The sequence below is a fragment of the Entelurus aequoreus genome, linkage group LG17 (assembly GCF_033978785.1).
Source record: "Entelurus aequoreus isolate RoL-2023_Sb linkage group LG17, RoL_Eaeq_v1.1, whole genome shotgun sequence".
Lineage (NCBI taxonomy): Eukaryota > Metazoa > Chordata > Actinopteri > Syngnathiformes > Syngnathidae > Entelurus > Entelurus aequoreus.
The window spans coordinates 52880589-52892704 of NC_084747.1; the positions used below are offsets into that span (position 1 = coordinate 52880589).

At 39.7% G+C, this 12116-nt stretch overlaps 1 protein-coding gene across 1 annotated transcript in view; it reads right to left on the bottom strand.

Moving 5' to 3' along the window:
* Positions 1–12116, bottom strand: part of grid2 (glutamate receptor, ionotropic, delta 2) — a 1088972-nt gene that overhangs the window by 712344 nt on the left and 364512 nt on the right. The gene's annotated exons all lie outside the window — the stretch shown is intronic.

A 12116-nucleotide genomic window follows, 5' to 3' on the forward strand; every position in this document is an offset into this window, starting at 1 on the left:
ACACAGAGAAAAAGCCAACACAAGTCCAAGACAGTTATAAGGATGTAACAGAAGAAGTGAATACAGTTCATTTCCCGCCCTAAAAACTGAATTACACTTTAATACATGTAATTAATTTCTATGGAAAGTAATTACGGTTAATTGGGTTACAAAGGGTCAGCTTGGTTTGTCAGGAATGGAAAACCATATTTTTTTTTAATAAAGTGACTTGGTACACATGTGACTATTGAACCTGAGGTGAGATTTCAGCACAGATGAGATTTCATTAGACACCAAATCCCACTGCAGTACAGTACATACTGTACATGGACAGTCAATACCAAACCACATACAGCATCTACAGACAACCAGACTAATTATTCTCTTGACAGATATCCGGTGCGTCATATCGTTTTTTTTTTTTTTTTTCCTATGTATTGCAGGCGGTGGCGGCAGCCGTCGCGATGACCTCGGTCACCATGACGACTGCCGTTTGGTTGTGGTGGCTTGATTCAGCTCAGCTTCTTTACAGTCGTCCTTGAACGCAAACGAAACGACACTTTGAAGGCTTTCCAATTAAAAGAGCCCGTGGCAACCATGGACATTACTCCAAAAATGAGAAGATGAGAGGGTTCCGAAAAAGGTGCGGGAAAATGACACAACAATTGCGGTTTGTGCAATAATGTGTTGTTGTTTTTTTGTATATGTACACTACCGTTCAAAAGTTTGGGGTCACATTGAAATGCCCTTATTTTTGAAGGAATAGCACTGTACTTTTCAATGAAGATAACTTTAAACTAGTCTTAACTTTAAAGACATACACTCTATACATTGCTAATGTGGTAAATGACTATTCTAGCTGCAAATGTCTGGTTTTTGGTGCAATATCTACATAGGTGTATAGATGCCCATTTCCAGCAACTATCACTCCAGTGTTCTAATGGTACAATGTGTTTACTCATTGGCTCAGAAGGCTAATTGATGATTAGAAAACCCTTGTGCAATCATGTTCACACATCTGAAAACAGTTTAGCTCATTACAAAAGCTACAAAATTGACCTTCCTTTGAGCAGATTGAGTTTCTGGAGCATCACATTTGTGGGGTCAATTAAACGCTCAAAATGGCCAGAAAAAGAGAACTTTCATCTGAAACTCGACAGTCTATTCTTGTTCTTAGAAATGAAGGCTATTCCACAAAATGGTTTGGGTGACCCCAAACTTTTGAACGGTAGTGTATATTGAAAAACTTGAATGTTGAACATGAACATGTATCTCCAAAACTGTCCAAACATGCCGTTTCTTCTGCTACAACCTTTAGACTCACAATATGGTGTATATTATGAATACAAAAGCTGGTGAATGATATTTTGCTTTAAAAAATAAAAAATAAAAAGACAGGTAAATGGAAAGACTGTGACAACGTGGGGCTCCGCCACCGACTATGCTGTGCCTGCACTTTCAAGTCTGCGAGACCAAAAAGGTGGTAGCAGTTAAGGAAGCCATAAATACAACTAGACATGTGTCCTGCAAAGAGATTATTTCCTTGTACTAAAGCTTTTAAACGATGTTTGAAATGGGCTCCAATTATAGAGTTGATGAAAACCGTAAATGTTCCCCTCATTCATCTTGGTTATTGTATTCTCAGGGCATTCGATCGATCGCAACTGGACTGTTCAATTTGTCTTGGAAGACGTTTCACCTCTTATCTGACCAGGATTTAGCAGGTACTGCTCACAGACGTATGAGGCCCTGTCTACATTAAGCCGGATAACTCATTAAACGAATAATTATTTAGCCTAAGCCCTGTTTCGGCCACACTAAATCATCGTTTAAAGGCCTACTGAAACCCACTACTACCGACCACGCAGTCTGATAGTTTATATATCAATGATGAAATCTTAACATTGCAACACATGCCAATACGGCCGGGTTAGATTAGTAAAGTGCAATTTTAAATTTCCCGCGAAATATTCTGCTGAAAACGTCTCGGTATGATGACGTTTGCGCGTGATGTCACGGATTGTAGCGGGCATATTGGGACACCATTGTGGCCAGCTATTAAGTCGTCTGTTTTCATCGCAAAATTCCACAGTATTCTGGACATATGTGTTGGTGAATCTTTTGCAATTTGTTTAATGAACAATGAAGACAGCAAAGAAGAAAGCTGTAGGTGGGAAGCGGTGTATTAGCGGCCGGCTGCAGCAACACAACCAGGAGGACTTTGAGTTGGATAGCAGACGCGCTACCGTGAGTACGCAGCTTTGGCTTCCAAACATTTGATCGCTTGCCCGTACGTGCGTGCCGCTAAGTGCATGTCACGTACGTAACTTTGGGAAAATATATGTGCTGTATGAACTTTACGGAGGTGAACGGTACTTTGGGCTGTGGGATTTAGTGTGTTGTGCAGGTGTTTGAGTTGTATTGGCGGGTTATATGGACGGGAGGGGGGAGGTGTTTGTTATGCGGATTAATTTGTGGCATATTAAATATAAGCCTGGTTGTGTTGTGGCTAATAGAGTATATATATGTCTTGTGTTTATTTACTGTTTTAGTCATTCCCAGCTGAATATCAGGACCCACCCGCCTCTCACATTATCTTCCCTATCTGAATCGCTTCCACTGCCCTCTAATCCTTCACTCTCACTTTCCTCATCCACAAATCTTTCATCCTCGCTCAAATTAATGGGGTAATCGTCGCTTTCTCGGTTCGAATCGCTCTCGCTGCTAGTGGCCATGATTGTAAACAATGTGCAGATGTGAGGCGCTCCACAACCTGTGACGTCACGCTACTTCCGGTACAGGCAAGGCTTTTTTATCAGCGACCAAAAGTTGCGAACTTTATCGTCGATGTTCTCTACTAAATCCTTTCAGCAAAAATATGGCAATATATCGAAATGATCAAGTATGACACATAGAATGGATCTGCTTTCCCCGTTTAAATAAGAACATTTCATTTCAGTAGGCCTTTAAGGTGCCCCTCTTGGATATTTTTTTACACGGGTAAGTGCGCTGTCTATTTCTTGAATCTCCGGCTCTTTGCTTTGTATGGACTCATCGATCAGTTACAAACTGAGTTCGGAGAGGAAGTGACGTTAGAAAGACCGCGCCCCACACAGGAAGTGACGTCAGAAAGAACGCGCCACAGCCAGCTTCATAATAAAGCGGTTTCGTAACTCGGAGCTAACCACTGGAAATATGGAGGCGAGTCATCCAGACATGCCCGTGTTTCTCCTTCTACATGTACAGACGCTTGTAGAAATCACACACGAATACCTTAAGAGAAAGCGATTGCAGCTATTTCAGATACAACACTTCTCAGAGGGCAAGAGAACTTTTGGATGTTCGGGTCAGCTGTGATTCTACTTAGCGAAAAACTCTGTCCATTTGTTGAAGGAGAGATAACGAGAATGCGGGCTCCCGTGGATATGATAAAAAAAAAGTTAGCGCATGCTTTGTATTACTTGGCCGTCGAGGGAAGACAACAGAAAACGGCGAATGCTTTTGGACTGGCAAAGCAGACTGTATCAGTTATTGTCCGCCATGTATGTCGCGGACTCAACATCTAGGTCCAGAGTATATAAAGTCACCCAAAACAAATGGATAATGAAGGTGAAGGCAAAAGAGTGAGGAGTGTCCTGACCAGATATCTACATCCCTAGATTGATTGATGTAAAAAATGTTCTTTATCACATTCGTGTCCAATAAAGATTGGATTAGAGATGTCGGACTGCCGATATTATCGGCTGATAAATGCTTTAAAATGTAATATTGGAAATTATCGGAATCGGTTTCAAAATTATCGGTATCAGTTTCAGAAAGTAAAATGTATGACTTTTTAAAACGCCGCTGTGTAAACGGACGTAGGGAGAAGTACAGAGCGCCAATCAACCTTAAAGGCACTGCCTTTGCGTGCCTGCCCAATCACATAATATCTACGGTTTTTCACACACCCAAGTAAATGCATTGCATACTTGGTCAACAGCCATACAGGTCACACTGAGGGTGACTGTATAAACAACTTTAACACTGTTACAAATATGCGCCACGCTGTGAACCCACACCAAACAAGAATGACAAACACATTTCGGGAGAACATCCGCACCGTAACACAACATAAACACAACAGAACAAATACCCAGAACCCCTTGCAGCACTAACTCTTCCGGCACGCTACTATATACACCCCCGCTACCCTCTACCCCCCCACCTCAACCCTGCCCCGCCCACCTCAACCTCCTCATGCTCTCCCAGGGAGAGCATGTCCCAAATTCCAAGCTGCTGTTTTGAGGCATGTTAAAAAAAATAATGCACTTTGTGACTTCAATAATAAATATGGCAGTTCCATGTTGGCATTTTTTTTCCATAACTTGAGTTGATTTATTTTGGAAAACCTTGTTACATTGTTTAATGCATCCAGCGGGGCATCACAACAAAATTAGGCATAAAAATGTGTTAATTCGACGACTGTATATATCGGTTGATATCGGAATCGGTAATTCAGAGTTGGACAATACCGGAATATCGGATATCGGCAAAAAAGCCATTATCGGACATCTCTAGATTGGATTAATTTATGATGGCTCAGGTGTGATTCACTACAATAGGGCCCCACAGCTGGATTCCAGTTCATTGAAATACCGCAACACTAGATATTGTTCAGATAAGTTAAATGTAAGAACTTGCACACAAAGCAACACTGGAGGTGACTATGACGTGTGCATTTTCCGCGCATGCGTACTAGGTCGCCGGCGGACGGAGGAGGGAGGGGGTCTTAAACGGCCATTATGTGTGTGTGGACAAAGATAAGGTTAGGTGGGATTTACCCTGGATAACCTTAGTGTAGAAGGGGCCTTAGTCTGAGGGGACGGTGCAGATCCCGAACAATGTATCCTCTAAATGTGGGGACATGCCCAGATGAGAATGGTTTTTGCTCTATTGTGGTGAAAACAACAGTTGTTTAGACTCCTGACTGCACGACAATAGTCCTGAGGAAGTTATCACCTTCCCTGGTCACAAGATGTAAATTGTTAGCGGTGTTTTAAGGCCTACTGAAATGAGATTTTCTTATTTAAACGGGGATAGGAGGTCCATTCTATGTGTCATACTTGATCATTTCGCGATATTGCCATATTTTTGCTGAAAGGATTTAGTAGAGAACATCGACGATAAAGTTCGCAACTTTTGGTCGCTGATAAAAAAGCCTTGCCTGTACCGGAAGTAGCGTGATGTCACAGGTTGTGGAGTTCCTCACATCTGCACATTGTTTACAATCATTCCCACCAGCAGCGAGAGCGATTCGGACTGAGAAAACGACGATTACCCCATTAATTTAAGCGAGAATGAAAGATTTGTGGATGAGGAAAGTGAGAGTGAAGGATTAGAGGGCAGTGGAAGAGATTCAGATAGGGAAGATGCTGTGAGAGGCAGGTGGGACCTGATATTCAGCTGGGAATGTCTAAAACAGTAAATAAACACAAGACATATATATACTCTATTAGCCACAACACAACCAGCCTTATATTTAATATGCCACAAATTAATCCCGCATAACAAACACCTCCCCCCTCCCGTCCATATAACCCGCCAATACAAATCAAACACCTGCACAACACACTCAATCCCACAGCCCAAAGTACCGTTCACCTACGCAAAGTTCATACAGCACATATATTTCCCCAAAGTTACGTACGTGACATGCACATAGCGGCACGCAAGTACGGGCAAGCGATCAAATGTTTGGAAGCCGCAGCTGCGTACTCACGGTAGCGTGTATCCAACTAAAGTCCTCCTGGTAAGAGTCTCTGTTGTCCCAGTTCTCCACTGGCCAATGGTAAAGCTTGACTGTCATATTTCGGGAATGTAAACAATGAAACACCGGCTACGTGTTTGTGTTGCTGCAGCCGGCCGCTAATACACCGCTTCCCACCTACAGCTTTCTTCTTTGCTATCTCCATTGTTCATTAAACAAATTGCAAAAGATTCACCAACACAGATGTCCAGAATACTGTGGAATTTTGCGATGAAAACAGACGACTAAATAGCTGGCCACAATGCCGTCCCAAAATGTCCGCTACAATCCGTGACGTCACGCGCAAACGTCATCATACCGAGACGTTTTCAGCAGGATATTTTGCGGGAAATCTAAAATTGCACTTTACTAATCTAACCCGGCCGTATTGGCATGTGTTGCAATGTTAAGATTTCATCATTGATGTATAAACTATCAGACTGCGTGGTTGGTAGTAGTGGGTTTCAGTAGGCCTTTAGATTGTTGTTTAGAGTGCATGGTGGGCGGAATAGAGAGCGCCCTTTGACGTCTATTTACGATGTGTTCCTGTCGTGGACAGGGATTGTGAATGACAGGCAAAATACAATAAAAAAACGTGTAGTTCCCCTTTACTAGCTTTCGTAAAGTAAACTTTTTAGAAGTGATGCAAGGCACTATTGCACTGTTGCATAGGACCTTCTCCAGTCACATAACCCCAATGTGTGCCACTGAACACTCGGTGCTCTTGGGGACACTTTGGACCATTCCTTTTCCAGCCCCAGACCACTTAACCAACACAAAGAACACAGCTGAAACAAAAGTGAGTGCCCACATAGAGGAGGAGCAGCGGCAACCCAACACAACAAAATATTATTTTGTCCCTACGGACAGACGCCCTCTTTTACTGATTCCACTAAAGGGCGGTGTGGACCGCAGTAGGATTGACTTCCTTTGCAGTTCTGTCTCTTTCGCTTTCTCTTTAGCGGGTACACCTTGAGGGATGAAATGATGCAAGGAGTTATTCATCTCCTTTCTTGTTTTTTTTCCACGCCAATATACAAAGAAGAGGGGATTGGGGACAAGAAGGCAGTGTTACAAACGGAGAAGAGACGTTTTGCTTTTGTACAGAAATGTTGCCGTGATGCAAGACGAGGGTAAGTATATATTTATATATTAAAAAAATGACAACAGCTTTGCTTTTAAAGAAATATTCCCATGTTTTTATGATGTTCGGCCTTACAACTGACTTGTATAATTCATGTCACAACGTGGTTTTCGCAGATTACTGCGGGGTTCGTTCTCCCAAAATGCAGACGGACCATTCCGGACAAAGCGTGCGGGTAAGTACATGGTTTAATTGTCAAAAACTCAAAGTACCGTATTTTTCGGAGTATAAGTCGCTCCGGAGTATAAGGCGCGCCGGCCGAAAATGCATAATAAAGAAGGGAAAAAACATATATAAGTCGCACTGGAATATAAGTCACACCGGCCGAAAATGCATAATAAAGAAGGGAAAATTTTTTGGGGGAAATTTATTTGATTAAACCCAACACCAAGAATAGCCATTTGAAAGGCAATTTAAAATAAATAAAGAATAGTGAACAACAGGCTGAATAAGTGTACGTTATATGAGGCATAAATAACCAACTGAGAACGTGCCTGGTATGTTAACGTAACATATGGTAAGAGTCATTCAAATAACTATAACATATAGAACATGCTATACGTTTACCAAACAATCTGTCACTCCCACACGCTAAATCCCATGAAATCTTATACGTCTAGTCTCTTACGTGAATGAGCTAAATAATATTATTTGATATTTTGTGTTAATAATTTCACACATAAGTCGCTCCTGAGTATAAGTCGCACCCCCGGCCAAACTATGAAAAAAACTGCGACTTAATAGTCCGAAAAATACGGTGGTACAACAAAACGGAACACAAGGCGAAGGCACAACGTGCTGATCGCACTTGGAGCTAAAGCATATACTTAGCATAGACTATGGCAAGGAAAACTTACTAGCTGTGGCATGAACAAACACATCTTACGTGGACCAGGCATGAAGCGAACAATGACGCCATGCCGACTGACTGGCAAAGGCAGGCTTAAATAATGCCTCTGAATAGAGACAGGTGAGCGTCCCGAACACCAGAGGCAGGTGAAAACAATAAGCAGCCATGTGCGACCAAACCAAACTCAGGTGTCACAAACAGGAACTAAAGAAGTCCAAAACTAACAGAAAATACAAAAACATGTTCCGGACCACGGATCATGACAATTTATGTTGGAAAAGATCAAAGAAAGGAAACAAACTGGCTCATGTGATACAACAATGCATATGGTTTTTGAATTTCTGGTAACACTTTAGTATGGGGAACATATTCACCATTTATTAGTTGCTTATTAACATAGGGTTAGGGTTAGGGTTGGGGTTAGGGTTAGGGAAGACTCTTAGTTAATGGCGTACTGCTTGTATAATAAGGCCATGCAGAATAAGGCATTAAGTACTTAATAATGACTAGTTAATAGCCGATATGTTACTAATTTGCATGTTAATAAGCAACCAATAAAAGGTGGATAGGTGTACCTTAAAATAAAGTGTTACCGAATTTCTATAGCAATAAATGGTAAACTATTACACTCCAATGGCATCCTCATTTGTCAGATTGCACACAATTTCTTCAGCGTGATTGTCAATCTCCCAAGGAAGGGTCCATGAAATTAGGCTGTGGGTGGCGTCGGTGTACTGTATAGCGGGTCGACACAATGATGCAAACGCTGCAAACACTAAAATCCTGCTAAGTGCCGCAAATGATCCATTGGCAGGAAGGTTGTTTGAGAGGAATATTAAACCTAAAATTCAGGGATAATAGAGTTGTTGACAAAGTATCATAAGACAAAACTCAAGTTACCGTGTTCTGTTTACTCTCTCTTCTTTACTTTCTGTTATGGGAACCGAGCTCCGCATCTCATGTATAGCTAAAAGTGCTGCAAACACTCTGAACAAAAAGGTAAAAAAAATTCTAAAGTACAAATACATTTTATGCGAGCAAATAGAAACAACCGCCTGCAATCAGTTCTGAAAAAAAAACAATAATAGACTTGACCTTGTCTAGTTAAAAGAACCACTTTGGACTTGTATGTGGACCATTCCGCCAAATCTGTGCCATTTGACCCCCCAGGAAACACAATTAGTAAGTGCACAATACAATCAACTGTAAATGTATTTTTATTAAAGCAAAGGCAGTAGTGATCTGATTACATATTTATTACATAAAATGTCATGATTAGTTTATACTACACTGAACACTGGAGAAATATCTACATTTTTTATAAATATATTCTTTTTTTGGTACAAAATGCGGCTGCTAGACTTTTGTCAAGAAAATGAAGTTGAATCATTTTACGCCTATACTGTATATACCTATATATCTGTAAAAAAATATATTCCAATTGAAAAAAATATATAGACAGAACAATAAAATCATATGGACAGCCATAAGTGTTTACATTTAGCTTTATATTTATTATTTATATTTATTATTTTACTTATTTTTTGCCTGGTTTTGTATTTGTTTTGTATCATCCCGTGAGGTGTATATTACCTCTTTTGTTTTTTTTTGTTCGGTTTGTACTTCATGAAGTTTTGCACTTGTTGTGTTTTTTTTGTGTGTTTTTTTTTTTTTTTTTTTCGTTATATTTGGATGTAAATGTTGGTTTCAATGATATCATTAAGTAAGACTACGTATTATGTTGACGGGGGCAGGAAAATATACGATTTTTTTTCATCCTGCTCCTTCTCAGGCATTGGTGTGTAAATGTATAATTTAATAATTGTGGTATAATTGTCTATCGATCAAAGATGCACATCAATGAAGAAGATAAATAAAAAATGAAATAAAAAATGAAATATACATATATACCTATATATATACCTATACTGGCTCACCTGCACTGGCTTCCTGTGCACTTAAGATTCGACTTTAAGGTTTTACTACTTACGTATAAAGTACTAAATGGTCTAGCTCCATCCTATCTTGCTGATTGTATTGTACCTTATGTCCCGGCAAGAAATCTGCATTCTAAGAACTCTGGCTTTTTAGTGATTTCCAGAGCCCAAAAACAGTCCATAGAGCGTTTTCTATTCGGGCTCCAGTACTCTGGAATGACCTCCCGGTAACAGTTAGAGATGCTACCTCAGTAGAAGCATTTAAGTCCCATCTTAAAACTCATTTGTATACTCTAGCCTTTAAATAGACCCCCCTTTTAGACCAGTTGATCTGCCGTCTCTTTTCTGCTCTGCCCCCCTCTCCTGCGTGGAGAGGTTATTAGGTGACCACAGATGAAGCGCTAGCTGTTCAAAGGACCACTCTTCTGCATCAGTTGGGGACGTCTCTGCACTGCTGACTTGTCTCCACTCAAGATGATCCCCTGCTGGCCCCACTATGGACTGTACTCTCACACTATTAACTAGATCCACTCGACATCCATTGCACCGGTCGTCCAGGGGGGTCCCCACATCTGCGGTCCCCTCTAAGGTTTCTCATTGTATCCCATTGCTTTGAGGTTTTTTTTTTGCCCTGATGTGGGATCTGAGCCGAGGATGTCGTTGTGGCTTGTGCAGCCCTTTGAGACACTTGTGATTAAGGGCTATATAAATAAACTTTGATTGATTGATTGATTAATTTTTCGGATATAGTGTTCATTCTTATCCCAACTATACCAGTAATTTATGCTTATTTATTTTTTTAAGACAAAACAATTTAGTTTAAATTATTATATATTATTTTAAGTGCTTAGTAAACTTTATAAAGTGTCGCTGGTACCGTGTTTCAGCAGAAAGTAAACAGTTGTTTACAGGAAATGAACAAGTATATTATTTAGAGTCTAGAGAGAGGATCATACAACGGTTGGCGTGTCAGCATTGTCACAGTCAGTACTCGACATGTAATTAGAGTGTGGATCAATCTATAAATCAGTGCGGTCAATATCAAAAGTAGGATCCATACTTGATTGATACTAGAGTGTTAAGGTCAGGGGTGTCAAACATGCGGCCCATGTTTTATCCGGCCCGCGGGATGAGTTTGTTAGGTATACAAATTTACCTAACATATTTTAATAAAATAAACTGCTCTTCTAAATGTGTCCACTGGATGTCGCAATAGCATTTATTTGTATCTTTGTAGATAATTCTACATATATGCAAAATAAACCACATGATGTTAGTACATCAGTCAAGGAAAATGAGCCAACTAGAATAGAATAGAATAGAAAGTACTTTATTGATCCCTGGGGGAAATTCAGCGCCACAGTTCGCTCACAATAAACAAACTCTTAGGTATTTTTTTACATGTGAATAATATTAATACAGTCTATTATACAGCATTATTCACATGTGAATAATATAAATACAGTCTATTATAAAGCATTATTTACATGTGAATAATATAAATACAGTCTATTATACAGCATTATTCACATGTGAATAATATAAATACAGTCTATTATACAGCATTATTCACATGTGAATAATATAAATACAGTCTATTATACATTTAGGTACAGTCAAACTACATAAATGACATATTGTAATTTGATTTTGATATAATTTTTTATATCTTGATAGATTGATAATAAACATAAATGAGTTGACTGACTGTTGTTGTTTGGCAGACATGGCTCATTGCTATTCATGTTCTATGGGCATAATTAGGGATGTTCCGACGAGGGTTTTACGCTGCCAATTCTGATACAGATCATCCATAAGTGCGATCAGCCGATACCAATACCGATAGCCGATACCGAAATAGAGGCAAAAATCGCCTACTCATTTAAATCCTTTGGTTTTCGCCCTCAAAGCCCCCCTGTGTCCTGGGAATTACTCCCCAAGTTTGGAAACATTACCGAAAACAACCAAAAAAATATTTTGAAAAATTACAAATATCGACCTAAACCAGGAGGGTCAAACTCAATTTAGATGGGGGGCAACAAGGAGAAAAATGTACTCCCAAGTGGGCCGGACTGGTAAAATCACGGCACGATAACTGAAAAATAAAGACAACCTCAGATTGTTTTCTTTGTTTAAAAATAGAACAAGCACATTCTGAAAATGTACAAATCCCAATGTTGTTGGGGGATTTTTTTACACTTTTACACTACAATGTTGCGGTTAATAGTATTCTATCTTTATTTGTTGTTATTTATATTTTCTGAATAAATTATCACATCATTTATTTATTCATCTTCGCTCCACAGTAAGTTTTTCTGAATAAATGATCACATAATTTATTCAGAAAATATAAAATTTGGTTTATTTTTAAACAAAGAAAACAATCTGAAGTTGTCTTTATTTTTAAGTTATCGTGCC